Source organism: Mustela putorius, unplaced genomic scaffold, assembly GCF_011764305.1.
Source record: "Mustela putorius furo isolate JIRA1106 unplaced genomic scaffold, ASM1176430v1.1 tig00000698_pilon_pilon_pilon, whole genome shotgun sequence".
Taxonomy (NCBI): domain Eukaryota; kingdom Metazoa; phylum Chordata; class Mammalia; order Carnivora; family Mustelidae; genus Mustela; species Mustela putorius.
The window spans coordinates 7393972-7412001 of NW_025421449.1; positions in this window are offsets into that span (position 1 = coordinate 7393972).

An 18030-nucleotide genomic window follows, 5' to 3' on the forward strand; every position below is an offset into this window, starting at 1 on the left:
CTGAGACTATATACATGGTCAGTGGAGACAGAGAGCCTCCAAGCTATTCTCACACTCCTGGCTTACCCTGAAGCTGCACGCCTTAAGTACAAGAGTCAAAAGGAACTAGAGGACAACAGAACACAAGGCAGACTGAAAACATCCTGGATTTTCTAATGCCTCATATTTAGAATACATAAAGAACTCCTATAACTCCAGAAGAGGAAAAATTCCATTAAAATATAGACAAAATATTTGAACAATCATTTAATCAAATGGATAATATGCACAAAAAAGCACTTAATACCATTAATTTCCAGAGAACTGCAAATTAAAATCACACTAAGATATCACTATACATCCACTAGTATGACTATAGTCAAAAAGAAAGACAATACCAAGTATTGGTGAGAATGTGGAGAAACTAGAAGCCTTATGCATTGCTGATGAGAATGTAAAATAGTACAGAAACTTAAGAAAACAATTTGTCAGTCTCTTAAAAATTTGAAGATAAATTTAGTATAGGATGCTTTATTTCTACTCCTAATAATCTAAGAGAAATGAAAACATATGTCCACACAAAGATATATACATTAATATTCAGAGCTGCATTAGTCATTCATTCCTGATATTTGTAATTTATGTCTTTTCTCTTTTCTTGACAAACCCCTAGGAAGATAGATGAAAAAGAGAGAGAGAGAGAGATGGCACAAGTTACAAATATCAGGAATAAATAAGGGAATGAAAATACAGATCCTATAGGCATTTTAAAGAGGGTTTCATGAACAATTTATGCCAATAAATTTGAAAAAATAGATGAAAAACTCAATTTAAAAAAAGAAAACTCACTAAAATTGACACAGGAAGAAATAGAGAGTCTGATTATGCATTTATCTGATAAAAAAATTGAATTCCCAGCAAAAGTATCCTTTAAGAATGAACGTGAAATAAAAACATTCTCATATAGAGGAATGCTAAGAGATTTTGTTACCAGCAACAAGCCCAATCTAGAAGAATTGTTTAAGGAAGTTCATCAGACAGACATGATAACAGAAGAAAACTTAGAACTATGAAATAAAGGAAAAACAACAGAAATACTAAATATCTAGGTATATAAAGGGGGCTATCCTTTTCCTACTGAGCTCTCTGCAGATGCATTAGTCCATTGAAATAAAAAATTAAAACATTGTCCTGAGTGGTGCAGGAACCTATATGGTGGTATACTTCCTACCTTACACACAAAGTGGAAAAATGTTGATTCTAAGTAGAATGTTGAAGTTAAGTTTATATTTTGTAATCCCTAAGGCAACAAATAAAAATTACATAAATAGATTTAAAAACATAGTCCACAATTTAAAATAGACTGCTGAAAATGTCTGAAAACCCCCCAAAAAAAAGCAATAAAGAAGAAACAGAGAAATAAAAACCAGAAAACAATAAAATGACAATTTAAATCTAACCATATCAACATCACTAAGTACTAATGGTGTAAACATACCAATTACAAGAAAAAGACCATCAGAATTGATAAATATATAACTAAAATAAACTGTAAAAATTCTCTGGAATTATAGAATATATATAGATTAAGAGCAAAAAGCACCAAAGTCTACCTTGTAAACACTAATTTAAAAAAAAAAAAGGCTGGAATTTAGAGGGGAAAAAAATTACCAAAGATAAAGGTGGTAAATTGATAAAATATTAATTTACCAAAAAAGACATAATGGGGGGCACCTGGGTGGCTCAGTGGGTTAAGCCTCTGACTTTGGCTCAGGTCATGATCTCAGGATCCTGGGATCGAGCCCCACATGGGGCTCCCTGCTCAGCAGAGAGCCTGCTTCCCCCCTCTCTCTGCCTACCTCTCTGCTTACTTGTGATCTCCATCTGTCAAATAAATAAATAAAATCTTAAAAAAGAAAAAAGACATAATGATCCTAACTAGGTATTCAACTAACTACAGCTTTAAAACTACTATGAGTTGAATTGTATCCTTCCAAACATGTGCTCAATAAGCTCTAATCCAATATAAATGGTGTTCTCTTAAGAAGAGGAGAAGACTGAGACGAGGAATTTGAGAGGCAGCGTGGAGGGTTGTTGGAAGTAGGGAGGGAAAAAATGAAACAAGATGGGGACCAGAGAGGGAGACAAACCATAAAGAACTCTTAATCTCAGGAAACAAACTGAGGGTTGCTGGGGGGGTCAGAGGGGAGGAAAAGGGTGGCTGGATGATAGACATTGGGGAGTGCTGTGAATTGTGTAAGACTGATGATTCACAGGCCTGTACCCCTGAAACAAATAATACATTATATGTTAATGGGGGAAAAAAAAAAAGGATTAGAGACACAATGTGACAGTTGTCTTAATACTTGTTACCTTAGGAGGGGCACTGACTGGAATGGGCCATGAAGGATCTTGGGTAATACCAGTAATATTGTATTACTTGATCTGGCTGGTGGTTATATGGGTGTGTGCATTTTGTGGAAAAATCCATTGAGCTCTACTATGTTATATTTTGTGTTTCTGCATGTACATCATATTCCAATAAAAATTCTATTTCAAATTTCTAAAAATAAATAATATGCCTATAGTCATTATGCCCAAGTTTTATAGTCCTAGAACCAATTTTAGCTTCTAATATTCTATTCCAAACAACTAAACAAATGATGGGTATATAGGTAGGTAGACAGGTGGGTAGGCATAGAATAAATAGCCCCATGGGCCCCCGGAGAGTACTTTTACATGTTTGGGCAGAAGAGAATACCTTGATATTGGCATCTAGTAAGAATATCTTCAGCAGTTCCTGGAATAGGGTTAAAAACAATAGAGTTAGCAGTCTGAAGAGAAGGATGACTAGTTATAGTAATAGTGGAGGCTTTATAAAATTTAAAATGCTATTATTAGTGTGGAAGTGTTGAATTACTATATTATACACTTGAAACTAATACAACATTGCATGCTAAGTTACTGTAACTAAAATTAAAACTTTAAAAAAAGTTAAAAATAAACTTTTAAAAATGTTATTGTAATTATTAAAACTTGTTAACCTCAAAAGGGACAAACATGGGGCGCCTGGGTGGCTCAGTGGGTTAAGCTGCTGCCTTCGGCTCGGGTCATGATCTCAGGGTCCTGGGATCGAGTCCCGCATCGGGCTCTCTGCTCAGCAGGGAGCCTGCTTCTCTCTCTCTCTCTGGCTGCCTCTCTGGCTACTTGTGATTTCTCTCTGTCAAATAGATAAATCTTTAAAAAAAAAAAAAAGGGACAAACATAAAGTATACTCACAAAATGGACAAAATTATTCAAATGATGATTTGATTCATTTGATGGCTCCTATATTTCCCCTTTATTAGATAGTCAAGTGATAATTGTATACTATGCATAATAAAATAGAAGTTCAGAAAGATAAAACAAGATAAAAACAAAAAACCTGAATGAACCAAACAAAAAAAGCTAAACCTGCTGAAATGATAGTGTGGGGATATTTAATCTTAGACCAGAAGGCTCATTTCAGGAATAGACCTTATACATGTTTGAGACATGGTCCTAGTTGAGTTCACCATACCTGGAAAATTAATCATTAATTTATGTAGTCCTGCAATAAAGAGCAATGTACTGGTATTTAAAGCATTTATCACTTGCAGCCGAAAAGCAAGCAGTCCGAGCCTTCACATCAGACAGATGGGTAAGAGGAGAGGGAGCCAAGATGGTATTTTTAGAAATAAGAGAATGACAAAATCAAGATTCTTGCTGCTGGTTGAATCCTCATTCCATGGAGTATTATCCACAGCAGCTGGTGTTTGTTTGTTTGTTTTGTGAGGGGCTTGGGAAGAGTGGAAGCCTCTCCCTGTATCCCGTACCTGGGGGCAAGTTCTCTCACGCTTTGTCAGAATATTACCTTGATCATCAAAGAAACATCACATACTCTAACCATGTCTGCTGATGTCTTTCACTCAGTATTATCGTCCCTCTGGCCAAGCAGGCATGCAGACTCAGGTCAAATTTTGCAGGATCTTACTGTTGTTTTGAGGATGTTGCTCTTTATATTAAGTATAATGAGAGTTTATTGAATAAGTTTATCTTACACTGACATGACTGTATTTATGTTTTGCCATGAGCACCCTGGCTATCAGACATACTCACTGATAAGAAATGTAGGGTTCTTTAGGAAGTTCTTCCAGAACTCCAGTAACAGGTGGTGCTGACATAGACAAGGACAAGGGTCAGCAAAACTTTTCTGTAAAGGACGGGGTGGTAAATCTTTGAGGCTTTGTCAACCATATGGTCTCTAGCAAAACTACTCCACTCTAAAGAGCCACAGACAACCTATTAACAAATGGGTCTGTCTGTGGTCCAATAAAACTCGATTTATAAAAACAGGAGGTAGGTTTGATTTGGCCCGCAGACCAACGTTTGCTAACCCTGAATAAGGATGATGGTAAGGGAGACATATGGTTTTAAGAGATGCTTAAGAAGTAAATCACAAAGTCTTTCTCAGGGATGAAATGTGAAGGCGGTGGGGGGATGAGGGCCCCTGGATATAGGCTGACTTCATAGACTGGTAATAGAAGCCTTTCAGGCTCTATCTCCACTCCCCCTCCCATCCAAATGTAGTACTCGCTAGTCAGTGTTTTTGGCTGTCCATCACATTTGAACACCTTTCCAAAGCTTCCAATGTTTCCACCTATGAATCACTACCCTACAGAAGATGCCCGAAACTTGGTTTGCCAGTTTTCTGGCAGTGCAGGCATGTGACTTGGCTCCCCTGGTCAGGTGTTTCTGTGTGAGACTCTGATTCAGAACCTAGGGACTCACTTAATCAGATGCCAGCCAGACCCCACTCTGAAGAGATGGAAGGAGAGATGTCCCAGAGATAGCAGTCACTGAGACACTAGTGGCATATCCTGACTCAGCATCGGGGCTGGGTATGAGCTACAGCCTGGGCCAAGGGGCAGTGATGTCCCCACTGACATAGCCCCTGATAAAGGAGGCTATGTTTCTCTGAAGAACCTCCAAACCTGGTTCTCTAGCTCTCCCAGATACTCTGTGAGTCATATAATATTCTCTAAGAAGCTTCCTTCTTGAACTAGCCAGACTAGGTCCTGCTGTCCATAACTAAGAACCCGGGGGTGCCTGGGTGGCTCCGTTAAGCATCTGCCTTTGGCTCAGATTATGATCCCAGGGTCCTGGGATGGAGCCCCACATTGGGCTCTTTGCTCAACAGAAAGCCTGCTTTCCCTCTCCCACTCCCCCTGCTCATGTTCCTACTCTGTCTCTCTGTGTAAAATAAAATAAAATAAAATAAAATAAAATAAAATAAATTCTCTAAGAACTTTCAATGGTTCTCTGTTTCATCTCTCCCTCAGCACTCTCTCTGGGCCACAGAGAATTCCATAGAAGTTCCTGAACCATTCTTTCTATGAAACATCTTTTGGTCTCATCAGGGCTATAAAGGTTCCACAAGTAGAACATTTTTTTTAAAACCCAAATAAAAGGAGAATCATTAATAACTAAGCACTAAATTGAGAGGAAAAAAATAGTAAGCTTGAAATCAAGTTTTCAAAAATAAAGTTAATGAAGATAGCTGTTGATAAGAGAGGAGAAAGGCAGTGCAGGCTAGAGGAAGTCCATAGTCAAAGCCTCAGAAGCAGGAAGGAAGCTGGTCTAACTTGTAGTACAGTTTGGGTGGAGAAATAGATCACAGACATTGGAACATATCTGTGTGAGGACTTCCAGAGTACAGCAGCCCCTACAACTACCGACCTATAATTACTTCCCAGTGCTTCTCCTTCCTGGCCTTTGTACATGCTGTTCCCTCTGCCTGGAGGGATGTCTCCCCATTCTTCCTGCTGCTAGTCTCAGATATAAATGCCACCTGTGGGATGGGCTGCACCACAGATCAGGTTCTTGGGAAACTGAGATTTTCACGCAGGTTTATTGGAAACAGCCCTCTGGAACAAGTCCTGAAAGAGTGAGGGGAGCAGGATTGTTCTGAGAGAGAAGTTGAACATCATGCAGCTTTCCCAGTGGCCCCAGCAGATTCCACAATGGGCTGTGGAGCTTCAGAACTGTCCTGCCCGAGGTGAGGTAGCCAGAACTTAGTGTCCTCTTATGGACCAGTCATTGGATACAAGTGCTCCAGGAAGGGTGTGTTTCTTTGGATGGGGAAAGTCTTTTCAGTTAAGGGCAATTACACAAGTGTAGAGGAGGAGGGTTGTCAGGAAGTAAGGAAATTACAGGCTAACTCCCACCAGCCCATCTCAAGTAGGTCCTGTGTTATCTTTTATTTTTTTATTGTATGCTATTATTTTCCTTCCTAGTGTTTATGATGATGCATAATTGCATACTGTATTACCATCTCCTCCAATAAACTCGAGTAAAAGAACTATGCCAATCAAAATCATCATTTTATCCCTAGCATCTAGCAGAGTGCCTGGCACATGGTAGGTATTCAACCAATATTTATTAAATGAATGAATACCTGAATGAATACAAAAATAATGAATCGATGCAAGAAAGTAGACATGTCTGACATGGGAGTAGAGCAGTGAGTCTGAGTGTGCCCCAGACCAAGGAAGGAGGAGCCTGTGTTTATAGCTCACTTGAAGCCCCCAGAACTATAGAGGAAGAGAGGATAGTGAATGGGCTACCACAAGACAGTGTGAGTCAAAGACATACTGGACAAGCCTATGTTTTATGAGACCAACCACCTTTGATTTTGCTGACTAATACTGAGGGACTTAAAGCAATAGAGTTTGAAACATGAATGGAGACTGGAAGAACAATCATGAGATGCCCTACAGAGGTTAGTGCATGCCCAACACACTCTAGTAGAATTCAGAACACTTTCTGTCAAAAAATGGCTCCTCTCTCCTATCATGGTGCTGACAAGTGGTAAAATTAAATGTCAGCCGAACAACTTCCTTTGTGGGTGAAGGGTTTCATAATCCATAATGCATGTTCACATGGCAATGCATTAAGGGTAAGATTTAACATCAAGGCTAAGACCAGGTAATTAATCACAACTCTGATTCCTTTGTACCAACCTGTGAGCAGTGCATTGGACTGCATATTGTGGCTGATCCAGGACTTTCTATTCAAATGCGGCAGACCATATAGTGCAAGACAATATGAGGTGCGAGTGTAAAAATCTCATTAAGAGGGAAGTGACTTGAAGTCTAAGTCCAGAGACACTATGTATCATTTCACCCATACTTGTGCTACAAATTACAGCTTCAGCCTCCCACCCAAGGATATGTTAAAGAAAAATATTTTAATGAAAAATTTAACTGAGCTCATGGACGATATAAACTCCTAGCTACTCTAAGTTTGAATACAAAGCAAAGAATGAAGAAGGAATCTCTTATTGAGTTCATGGCTCACATTACTGGGCACCTAATTGAAGCCTTTCAATTAGAAACCATGTCAGCAGAAATCCATCCTTTATATCCAGCACACAAAGCATGAAAGTTCACCCCTTGTAGGGTGCTTGTGTGTGTAAGCCTCCAGGGCATTGCCTATGATCCACTGAATCATTATCTTGGTGCCAAAAGAATAGATTCTGGAAGCATAACCATGTTCCTAAAAATTTACTTTTCTGTATATGTGGACATTCCAAGCTTTCCAATGAGAGGAACACGAGGCTGAGAACATCACGAGCTCTGGGGAAGAAATTGAATGTTGAGGAAAAAGGGGAAATGTCTCAGTGAAAAACTGAAGAAAATCGCTTTAGAGTTTTCAGTGGGAGGTAATTTAGCATTGTGGAAGGAGCCCAGGTTTTACATTCAGACCTGCTCAAGTTCAAATGCTGTATAACCTTGGGTGTAAGATTTGACCTCTCAGAGTCAGCTTTCTCTTCAATATGACAGGGTATTAAAACTAGCCTCAGAGAAACACACACAATGCCATGCACTTATCTTCATAATTACAACAGATATGGTTATGGTTGTCGTTATTACTCTCCCTACCATCTTGCCTATAATATAGGTGTTCTAGAAGTGTGTTCCTCCCCTCATCAGGTATCCTGGCTAATGGGATTGAGTCAGTATTTCTTAACCTTTTCACACTCAGACTGACTTGTGGTGTCCTACCTTCACGGTTCAGTGGTGCTTACATCTGAATTTCCACAGGAAAATAGTTACCCTTGACAGAATGTCCCCTTTGGACCAAGTCTGTGCTTAGCCCTGGAGGAATGGAGATGAACAAGACTCCTGGGGCTCACAGGCACTCAGGGAGGGGGAAGGAAACAGATCTCTTACTGTGACATGTGGTAGAGAGGGGGTTCCAAGGATAGCCAGGGTATGGAAGGGGAAGCCTGAGGGGGACAGAGAATGTTTTCTGGAAAATGATCAGTCAGAAGAGCGTGCCTGTCTTAAAGGTTAGCACTAGCTCTACTGCACCTCTGTATCCCATCGGGTACCTTTACTCAGCCCCTCCCGGGCTCTTTCTTCCCTGAGTCAGACTATCTTCTTTAAGTCTTAGGTCACCTAGAATCTGTCATGCCTTCAAGAGTCTTGCTCACAGAATACTTACAAACTAGATGAAAAGTTGGGATAACTGAAACTTAGAGCACTCTAGTAAAGAGCAGTAGTAATGCAGGACTTGAGTGAGTGGTCAAGACTGTGTTTAGGGTCCAGGAGAGAGCCACCTGCCATGCAGCCTTTCTCGGTCACACAGTGCCTTGATACCAAGCCAATAACATAACATGGACTCAGTGCTCTAGCTCTGGGTCAGCAAGAGGCCATAAGTTGCCTCAAAGTCAAAGTCCTCCCCCTACCATGGAGCTCTTGACTTGGTGGGTTTTGCCTCAAAGAATATTTATAGTGAATAGGGTGAGTGCCACTAATGCAAATTCTACAGTGGATCCCCAGAGATTCCCCAGAGATTCATTACTCCCTCAGACAGACCTAAGACATCCTCCACATGCTATTTCCAGAAAACAGGGCCTCAAAATAGCCAGGATCCTTCCCACCCCAGACCACCACTGCCTGTTGATGGAAGGAGCTCACGACATACCCATATCTCTCATGGCTGTTGTCCTGCCTTTTCATCCGGGATCTTTGCTCTACCTCTGTTTCTCATATTCTGGAATTCTGATATCCTTCATGGTGAATATATGGTTTCGTGCAAATCAGAGTCTGGGAAATGAATCATGACCCCCGTTTGGGGTGAGGGAGGGATTGGGCCAGGGCTGGGGCCTGCAGAAGAAATCCCATTACTAGGTCCAGAGGCAAAAGTATCTTGCTCTCTACACCCTCAACATAGTCACGTTGGTCTCATATTATAAAATGATAAAGTACAACATGGTTAAATACATCACTGATTTGCCAATAATAGGTATTGGTGTGTAAGTCTAACTGGTGGTACAGCTGCCTGAGGTATTGATTTTACTGTCTAATGGTTGAGAGAGATGTTATCTTGATTAATTAGAAGTCAAAAACAAATGCATCTTCTATTAAATCTCTTGTGGCATTCACCTGAAAAAAATTCTACACGTGTCTTAAAAATGTCGGAAACCTAAAAGGACAGGGTGAGGAGGGAGCAAACCACCCTTTCCGCCACCTGTCCTGAGTGAAGATAATGTCTGTGAGTTCTGGGCAAGCTGATGTGAGCTTATCGACCAGAAAGAAAAGGGGGCTGCCCATCTTTCTCTTCTTTCCAAATGCAGCCTTAAATCCAGAAATTAAAAAGAGAAAGTACTACTGAATATAGCACTTTTCCTGGAGTTACATACTACAGACTTTCTGCGTTTGGCTGAATGTAAATGTTTCATTTACCCTGCCATCCCAAAGACTGGTAAATTGTTGGATACAGGATTTCCTCTGCAAGAAGCATTTTAGAAGCACCCAAAGGATAATTTCTAGAAGCCATGAATAGAGTACTAAACAATATTGCTCTTAAAGATGAAAGGCATATGCATATCAGTTGCATGATTGTTAAATTTTGGTCAAAGTATATTTTTACAGAAAAATCAAAGGAATTTTAGAAAGAGAAATATTACTTGGGCATTTTCATGAGCTTTAAAAAATAATACACTGACCTTAAAATACAAATCCATATGACATGATAAGCCATAATATAACAAAAAGTTATAATAAAGGTTGGGATTTGTGAGCTAATTTCTATAAAACAATCTACATTGGATGGCTGTTGTTGTTTTTCCACATTTTCCTTTATGATCTAAACATTTTTCCTTTCTTCAGCTTGAACACTACCTGTATCAGTGAAACTCAAGGGGGATTCTACCCGCCATTGTGGGTGTGGCAAGAGGCTGAGTTATGAGCCCATTTGGAAACCATTTTTAACTACCGGTACTGAAATGAAACTACTCTGCTATTTTTTAACTATTTGACATTGGGAAAATGATATGGCATTTCTAAGCCAGCATCCGATTATCTATTCAACAAAGATCTCTTAACAACTATTTACCCAAGTGAGGAGAATACAGTGACAAACAAGAAATACCCAGTCCCTGCCCATATGGGAGATGAAGTTGTAGTTGTGCCATTCTGAATGGGGTAGTGTATGTAAAAGGCCTTTGGAGTTCATGATCTCTTTACTAACTTTAAGATACTATTGCTATTAGCATTGTAATTGCGAGATGATTTCTCTCTTTATCAGGACTAAGTTTAAACCATCCTATGTCATTGTAAAATGTTTATTTGAAAGTCTAAGCTACAGAATTTGAAAGACTGCCAAGTTCACTATTTTTTTAAGGACATTTTTCAAGCTAGGAAAGAAATTTTTACCTGCAGAGCTCAGATTAGAGAACAGTCACCTGGGTCAAGGTCACCTTGGTAAGGGCCCCAGGAGGGAACTCCCCTCTACAGCTTGACCAAGAGTCTATTTTTCTTGCCAAGTGTCAGGATGCTGCTCTTTCTCTAAATGATTCTCCAATCTCCTTGCTGTTCTTCAGTTTCCACACGAGCTAGATAAGATCAAAGCAGATCTTGGCTTGAAGTTAATTTGTCCATTCAACTAACTGACAGTTCCTGAGGTCCCACTCTGGGCCCTGAGTTGGGGACCCAGGAGATTCTTCTGTCTTCATGGGATTCACTGGTTTAGATGAAGGTCTTCAGAGAAGTCCTAATTTCCTCCTTTTCTGGCAATATTGAAGGACACACAGAGAAATGAACCCATAGCTGCCTGGGGGATGGTAAGGTCGATGGGAGAGGACTTACATGAAACCTTTCTCCTGAGCCACCTATTTCAGCGGATCTATACAATTAGTGGGTGGGGGGAAGGAATGACCTTAAGAAACCTACCCTCAGAGTCCCACAATTTATAAGCACAGAGTGAAATTTTTAAAGGTTCCAATTTTTAGACCATCATGTTAAATTTATGTGGATATTTCCAAGGAATTTACCAAGAGAAAAAAATATGTATGATGTGTCCACAGATTAGACCTGCAATTGTCCCTTTCCTTCTAGTGGAGAAGGACTTCCTAAATGGGAAACTCCTTTTCTCTGACCCACTGAAATAATTCACTGAAAATAAGAAGCACAAATTCCTTCTTAAGAAGCCAAGACATCCATGAGACTTCTCCTCGGCAGGCCTAATTTGCACCCCATCATCTATTCACATCTGAGTAAATCTTCACTAAGGGAAGCTCTTAGTCCGTTCAATTAATGGGCAGTGACTATAGCAACATGAGGAACCTGCGCTTTTTCTCCAGCTTCTGTGGGATATTTGTGTTTGGCCATGGTTAATGGCAAGTGGCTTTTGATTCTTCAGTGTTCATCTTTTTGGGCATATTCAATTATATTAACATAATTCTTCCATAGGGATCACCCAATTGAACCCAATATTTCATGGAAGAGGAAATTAAGGCCTAGAAATGAAAATGATTTTCCCAAGGTCAATAAAGATGCAGAAAGGCCCACAATAGGAATTATTTCTCTGTGTCTATTAAAAACTCACCTATTCTGGGGGCAACTTGGTGGCTCAGTTGGTTAGAGATCAGCCTTCAGCTCAGGTCATGATCCCAGGGTCTGGGATGGAGTCCCACGTGTGAGGCTCCCTGCTCAGTGGGGTATCTATTTTTCCCTCTTTCCCACCCCCTGCTCATGCTTGCACTTTCTCTCTCTCTGAAAAAAAAAAAAAAAGTCTGAAAAGAAGAAAAAAGAAAACTCACCTATTCTTCAAGACCCAATTTAAGTCCTTCCTCTTCCAAGATCCATTCCCTGAGCCCTGTTCTTCCCCTGTGTGTGGGCTGTACTCTGTCCACCTTTTTGTCCCGCTGGCTACTTCTTATCCTTCAGGATTCATTCTCAGTGGCACTTCAGAGAACCTCTCTCTGATTACCCAATCTAAATTAGATCTCTTCCCAAATTTTCTCTGAGGGCACTCAATTATTTTCTCTCATAGTACTCATTTTTTGAGATTCGGGCGGTGGGAGGGATAGGGAGGCTGGGGCATGGGCATTGGGAAGGGCACATACTATGGTGAGTGTTGTGAACTGTCTAAGACTGATGAATCACAGACCTGTACTCCCGAAACAAATAATACATTATATGTTAATTTAAAAAAAAATTACTCATTTTGGGGAGTTGTGTTTTGTGTAATGTCTGACTCTCCCATAGACTGAAAGCCCCACAAAGGTAAGAATCAATATCTACTTGGTTCACCATTAGACCTTTCACCTAGGCTGGTGCCTGCCAGCACCTCTTCCAGGTGTTGGAAAAGCTGAAGCGGATGATCCAGCAGCTGGAGGAGCTGTGACCCTGTTCCAGGCCAATCAGGTAAGCTGGCAGATAAGTGGCAATGTATGACTGCCTCTACTGACCTCTGGAGAATAAAAGAATATGGTCACACCTCTACTGCCCCCTTCTAAATCTCATACAAAATATCTCATGTGGCATTAACTTGGAACCATGCACGGAAGGGAATTCTAGGAAATGTGCAGTTTAGCTCAGCTAATATAATACAATTCCCCTGCAGCTCATGGCTTCTAGACTTGGCTTCCATAAATGGTCTTTTCGGCTGTGAAGAAAGACAATATCAAAATTCAGTGAAAGATCGCAGTGCACCTAATACTGTCCTAGGGATCCCAAAGTCTCAAGGCCTTCTAAGATCTTTCTCAAAGCAAGCTGTCTCCAGTGACTTTCCTGTTCCAAAACCCATGGTTCATCCTGTTCTTATCACAGTCCTTTTGCAACAATCAAACAGCATTCTTGTTCATTCAGTGTTTTTATAATTTTTCTAGATTTATCCCTTTCAAGGCTTGACTGGGAGACAGACTGGGGTTATTCAGTTCATGTTGCAGAGAGCGTGTGTCTTGCCTAAGGCCCAATTCTAGCCACCTTGACTTTCCTCACAACTGAATAACAGTACACACAGGGGCCTTTCTTTTCTGCAATACTTTAGCTTTTAAAAAGAGAATTAATTTTGCAGATTTATTTTGGCCAGCACAAAATAGAGCAAAAATACCTGTGGCAGAAAATAAACCAGGTGGTATTTCCAAAGGAGAGTTGCTTCTTTTTGTCAACGCTGTCCAGCCTTCTCATAAATATAGGACTTCCTGTGTTTACTGAATGCTTTGAGAAAAAGCTCTTTATGCTGGTCTATGTGCGTGCCTTGTCTTCCCAACTAGCCTGCATGTTCCTAAAGCAAGAGGGCCCCTTTATTTCTCTTCTTGGGCCTTCTCTAAGTAGGCCACATACAGGGGTACCCACTCTTCAAAGCAAAGCTCCACAGAGTGGGTGTCCTGCCTCCAACGTGTCCTACTAAACCTGCATGCAAAATAAACCTTGAAGGCAAGAATAATTTACACAATTAAATCACAAAGTGATCTTGGATAAGAGGTAGCCAGGGAAACTGTGGACCTTGTCTTCCTAAAATGCGCCCTTGCCCTGAGCATCCCAAAACGACCCCCACAGCAGCTGTACAAAGCACAGAAGGCATTTCCCCAGCAGCCATATCATCACCTGAGTTGGATGCAGTTGACGGTTAAGAAGAGCTGGGCTAATTCAGTCAGCCTGGCTCTTGCTGCCTGGCTCTGACTGACAGGCCGGGCCCCTGCTCATCCCTGAAAACTAGCATCAGGGAATGACATACAGTTTGATAACATAAGATGCTTAGGTTTTTTGGCTCAAGTGAGATGTTCAGAGCTAATAGCCCTGTGAGCTGAGTTTTAGCTGCGATCTGCACCTTGAGATATCCGTTATGTCTGGCTCAGGAAAAAGGGAAAAGAATGAGAGCTTATTTCTAGAAAGGTTTCCGATGAGCAGCATTTGTCATTGAAGGGGAAGATGGGTATAATTAGCTTGTCAGTCTAGTTTGGGCTGAGCAGGCTGTCTCTGCTAAGAAAGATGGACTAACTGCCAGAGCCACTGACAGGCAGTCGATAGCGCAGCAATTAATGTCATAAATAATTCCAGAACCAATTACATCAAAATGGACTCAGAGCTTTAAAAAGGTACAGAATTCTCTTATTCTTCCTGCTAACAGCAAGAAACAGCTTTCATTTTTCTCTGTAATTACTTTTCATTGTATATAGCAATACAGCTGAGCTTTTCTGTCCATATTTAAGCCTCGTCTCTTCCCCCACTGCCGGCCTCCCTCCTTAACCCCACAGCACAAGGCTGTGAAAGCAGTGGGGTGAATGTATAATCCTTTAACTTGGCTGTGGCTGGAGAACTCCGGCTACACCTAAATGATTAAGAGCCAAGTGTTCGAAAATGTCACGGACAATGACAGCGGAGTGCCCCAAACAATGGCATTTGGAAATGAAGACATTTGTGAAATAAATGGATTTGTCTTATTATTTTAAAGGTTGCTGTGACTTTGCTTACACTGAATTTATTGATTCCCCCCCCCTTTCCTTCTTCTTTTTCTTCTCCTTCTTCTCCCCCCCCCCACCCGCCCTTTCTGTACGGGTGCAAGCGTAGAAGCCAGGCCAAACTATTCCCTCTACACTGGAAACGCAATTCAATACTGCCCATGTGTGCTAATGGGCATTTTTTTTTTAGAAGGACAATCAGTCTCTTTAGCATAGCGTTTTGCTTAAAAGCTATTCTCTTGAGCTGTCTCAACTCTGTAGCTCTTTCTCTATGCATTGCAGTACATATGTAGATAACACAAAGGCTATTATACACATAATAGCAACGACATACCAGATACCACTGGTGCTAATAGTCTTTTCTTTTCCCCTCTTTTGCTCTAGCCCCATCAGTTGCTTCCATGGCTGGGTTAGAGAAAGGAAAAGATTGTAGGGAAGCAAATTACTGTAGTATTCATTCACAGCTTTGTACCGGGCCTGACAAACATTTCCAACTTCTCAACCATGGTGACATTTACTCCGGAGGGACCAGGGAAAATGGCTCAGGAAGCTCCCACCGCTTCGAAACCAGAAACAGCTGCCGGTGTTGCTTGCAGTTTGCTGAGTGTGCTCTGGCTTTGAGCTTCCTGCAGCTTATGGCTCTCCCTTTAGCAGTAGGTGTCACTGCGGTGAGTGGTAATTACAGTGGAAGATTTTAGAGGACACAGGATAATTAGGCCAGCCCGCGCAGGCATAAACACTGACATTTACCATATTAAAAACTGGAGATGTCGGCATTTTCCTCCCTCCCAAGACCACAACAATAGCAACCTCACCAACAAAGACAGGTTTTCAAGAGAACAAAGGGTCTTTGCATTTGGGGGAGTTTGACTGGGTACCTGGTGCTTTGCAGTTGGTCCTGAATGGGTTCTGCAAACCACTTGGAAAAGGATCCGGCTGAGGTTATGAGGCTCCTGTTCTGCACTCCTGCTCCTGCCCCTTGGACGTGCAGAACGCCATATCGCTGTTTTGAATGGTGGAGAGGGCTGCGGAGCATGATCAATAACACCATGCCGGAAGCACCTCTCTCCTTCCGCTCTGGGCCGACACTGGTAAACTCTCTCTATTATCCTCTTCATCTGGTACCTGGCACTAACACCAGGTATATTTCCTGCTTTTTGGGGCAAGTGATTGGCAGTAGGAAGGTAGGTGACCTCAAATTCCAGTCCGATAAACCCAAACCACCCCTTCAAGGGATGAGGTTGTTGATGTCCCTCACCTTCTATCCCAAATAGAAAGGTGGCGAGTGCCTAAAGACAGGGTCAGTAATACCTGAGCTGCTGCCGAAACCTCAGTAAGGGAGTCTCTGCTTCAAGAGCGAGGCTGAAGAATCAGAAACACCTGGGTTTAAAGCCTGATTTCAGGTAACTCTAAAATGAAAAAAGACTAGCCAATAGGGGTGTTATAAGAATAAAATAAATGCATATATTTAAAGCATTGAGCATACAGGAAAAGTTTGAGAAAATGACAGATAAAAACGTAGGAAGCATTTGATAAAATGGTAAAACTCCTTATGATTACAAAAGTTCATTTGCCCGAAACTGGCAACGGTGTTTGAGTTGATTTCTCCACAGGAGAGGACGCTCAAGCCCAAATTGTCTCCGCATGGGAGAGACAGCTGTGATTAAGTAAGGAAGCCTGGGTACTCTCCTGATCCAAGACTTGAAGAGATGTTTGTATTGGGTAAAGTGGTGTGAATTAGTTCTCACATTTGCTCCCTCACTGACTCTGCAGATAGAAGCATGGGCTTAATTCAGGCTGAGACTTCACACTAGCCTTTTGGATGGGAACTTCACAATATAGTCCAGATTTAAAACATTCTCCTAAATATGGAGGCCCTCATGGGCTATACAAATTTTACCTCTCTTAAGGTGGGCTGTTGGGAATGGGGTCATAGCACCTTGGGGGCTGGGAGAGTAATGCAGTGTGGACCTGTGGAAAGACCTGGAAGCCTTGTTCCAGGTGACTATGTGCTGACCCTGGGCAGACTACTTCAACTATTTGAGCCTGAATACCTTCACTTATAAATGAGAGAAAATAACTTACCTTCACCTACTAATGCTATGGGAGGAGTAAACGAGCTCGCTCAGGTAAATGACCCGCTAGATATTAAATCGCTGCCTCTTCCTTTGTGTATCCCCTTTGTCATCTATAAGACACCCGGCCTTTCTCACAAGGAGTTTGTGAGAATCTGATGTCAAGTGAAATATAAATATAATGTACTTCCTTATTGGTAATATTTGTGGTACTCCGAGAATCATTCTGGATGTGGCTATTTCCGTCTTCAAAATGTTGGGCTCTGAGTTCCTTGTTTTGGCTCTAGCAGCAACATGTCCCTTCTGCAAGGTCAACAGCAACAAGTGCTAATGAGCTGAACTGGAGATGGGTTCTGCTCTGTCACCTGTTTCTTCCAAATTAAAAATAATCCTAATTGGGACGCCTGGGTGGCTAAGTTGGTTAAGCAGCTGCCTTCGGCTCAGGTCATGATCCCAGCATCCTGGGATGGAGTCCCACATCGGGCTCCTTGCTCAGCGGGGAGCCTGCTTCTCCCTCTGCCTCTGCCTGCCATTCTGTCTGCCTGTGCTCGCTCTCTCCCCCCCCTCTGATAAATAAATAAAATTAAAAAAAATAATAATAACCCTAATCAATTTATTTCAACTACTTGTAAGAGTCAGCCCGGGACTGTTTGGACACATAAAAATCAGAATTTCCAGAATATTTCAGTGACTTATAAAAGAGGAGGACCCCATATTTTAAATGATAGCCATCTTAGACAATTTGGCTTCACTGGAAATATGCATCTCCACAGCAGAATGGGGAGGATGGTCCAATGGTCATCTGTACTGAGCAAAAGTTGACTTGCACAGGGAAGGTCAAGGCAAGATTTGTGATTAAGCCAACAATGGCATATGACATATGAGCGGCCTTTGGGACAGGGTTAGTCTTTTTAGATGGTGTCTGAAATGGTTCCAGAGTCATGCTCCCTGTGGTCCCTCTTGCTTTGCTAAGATTTTTTTTTCTATATATAGTTTAGGATCTTAAGCAACCATTCCACATTCTTTCTTTTCCTTGGCTCTCAGGGAGCTAAATTCTTGTCCACCCTATAGGTATGAAGGGTTATTGGATAAGCACAAAGGTTTTGGAGTCAAACAAACTTGGATTCAAATTCTAGTCCCATTACCTCTTTGCTATAAAACTTGGGACAAGCTGATAGATCTTAGTTCTGCTTTTTCTTTTCT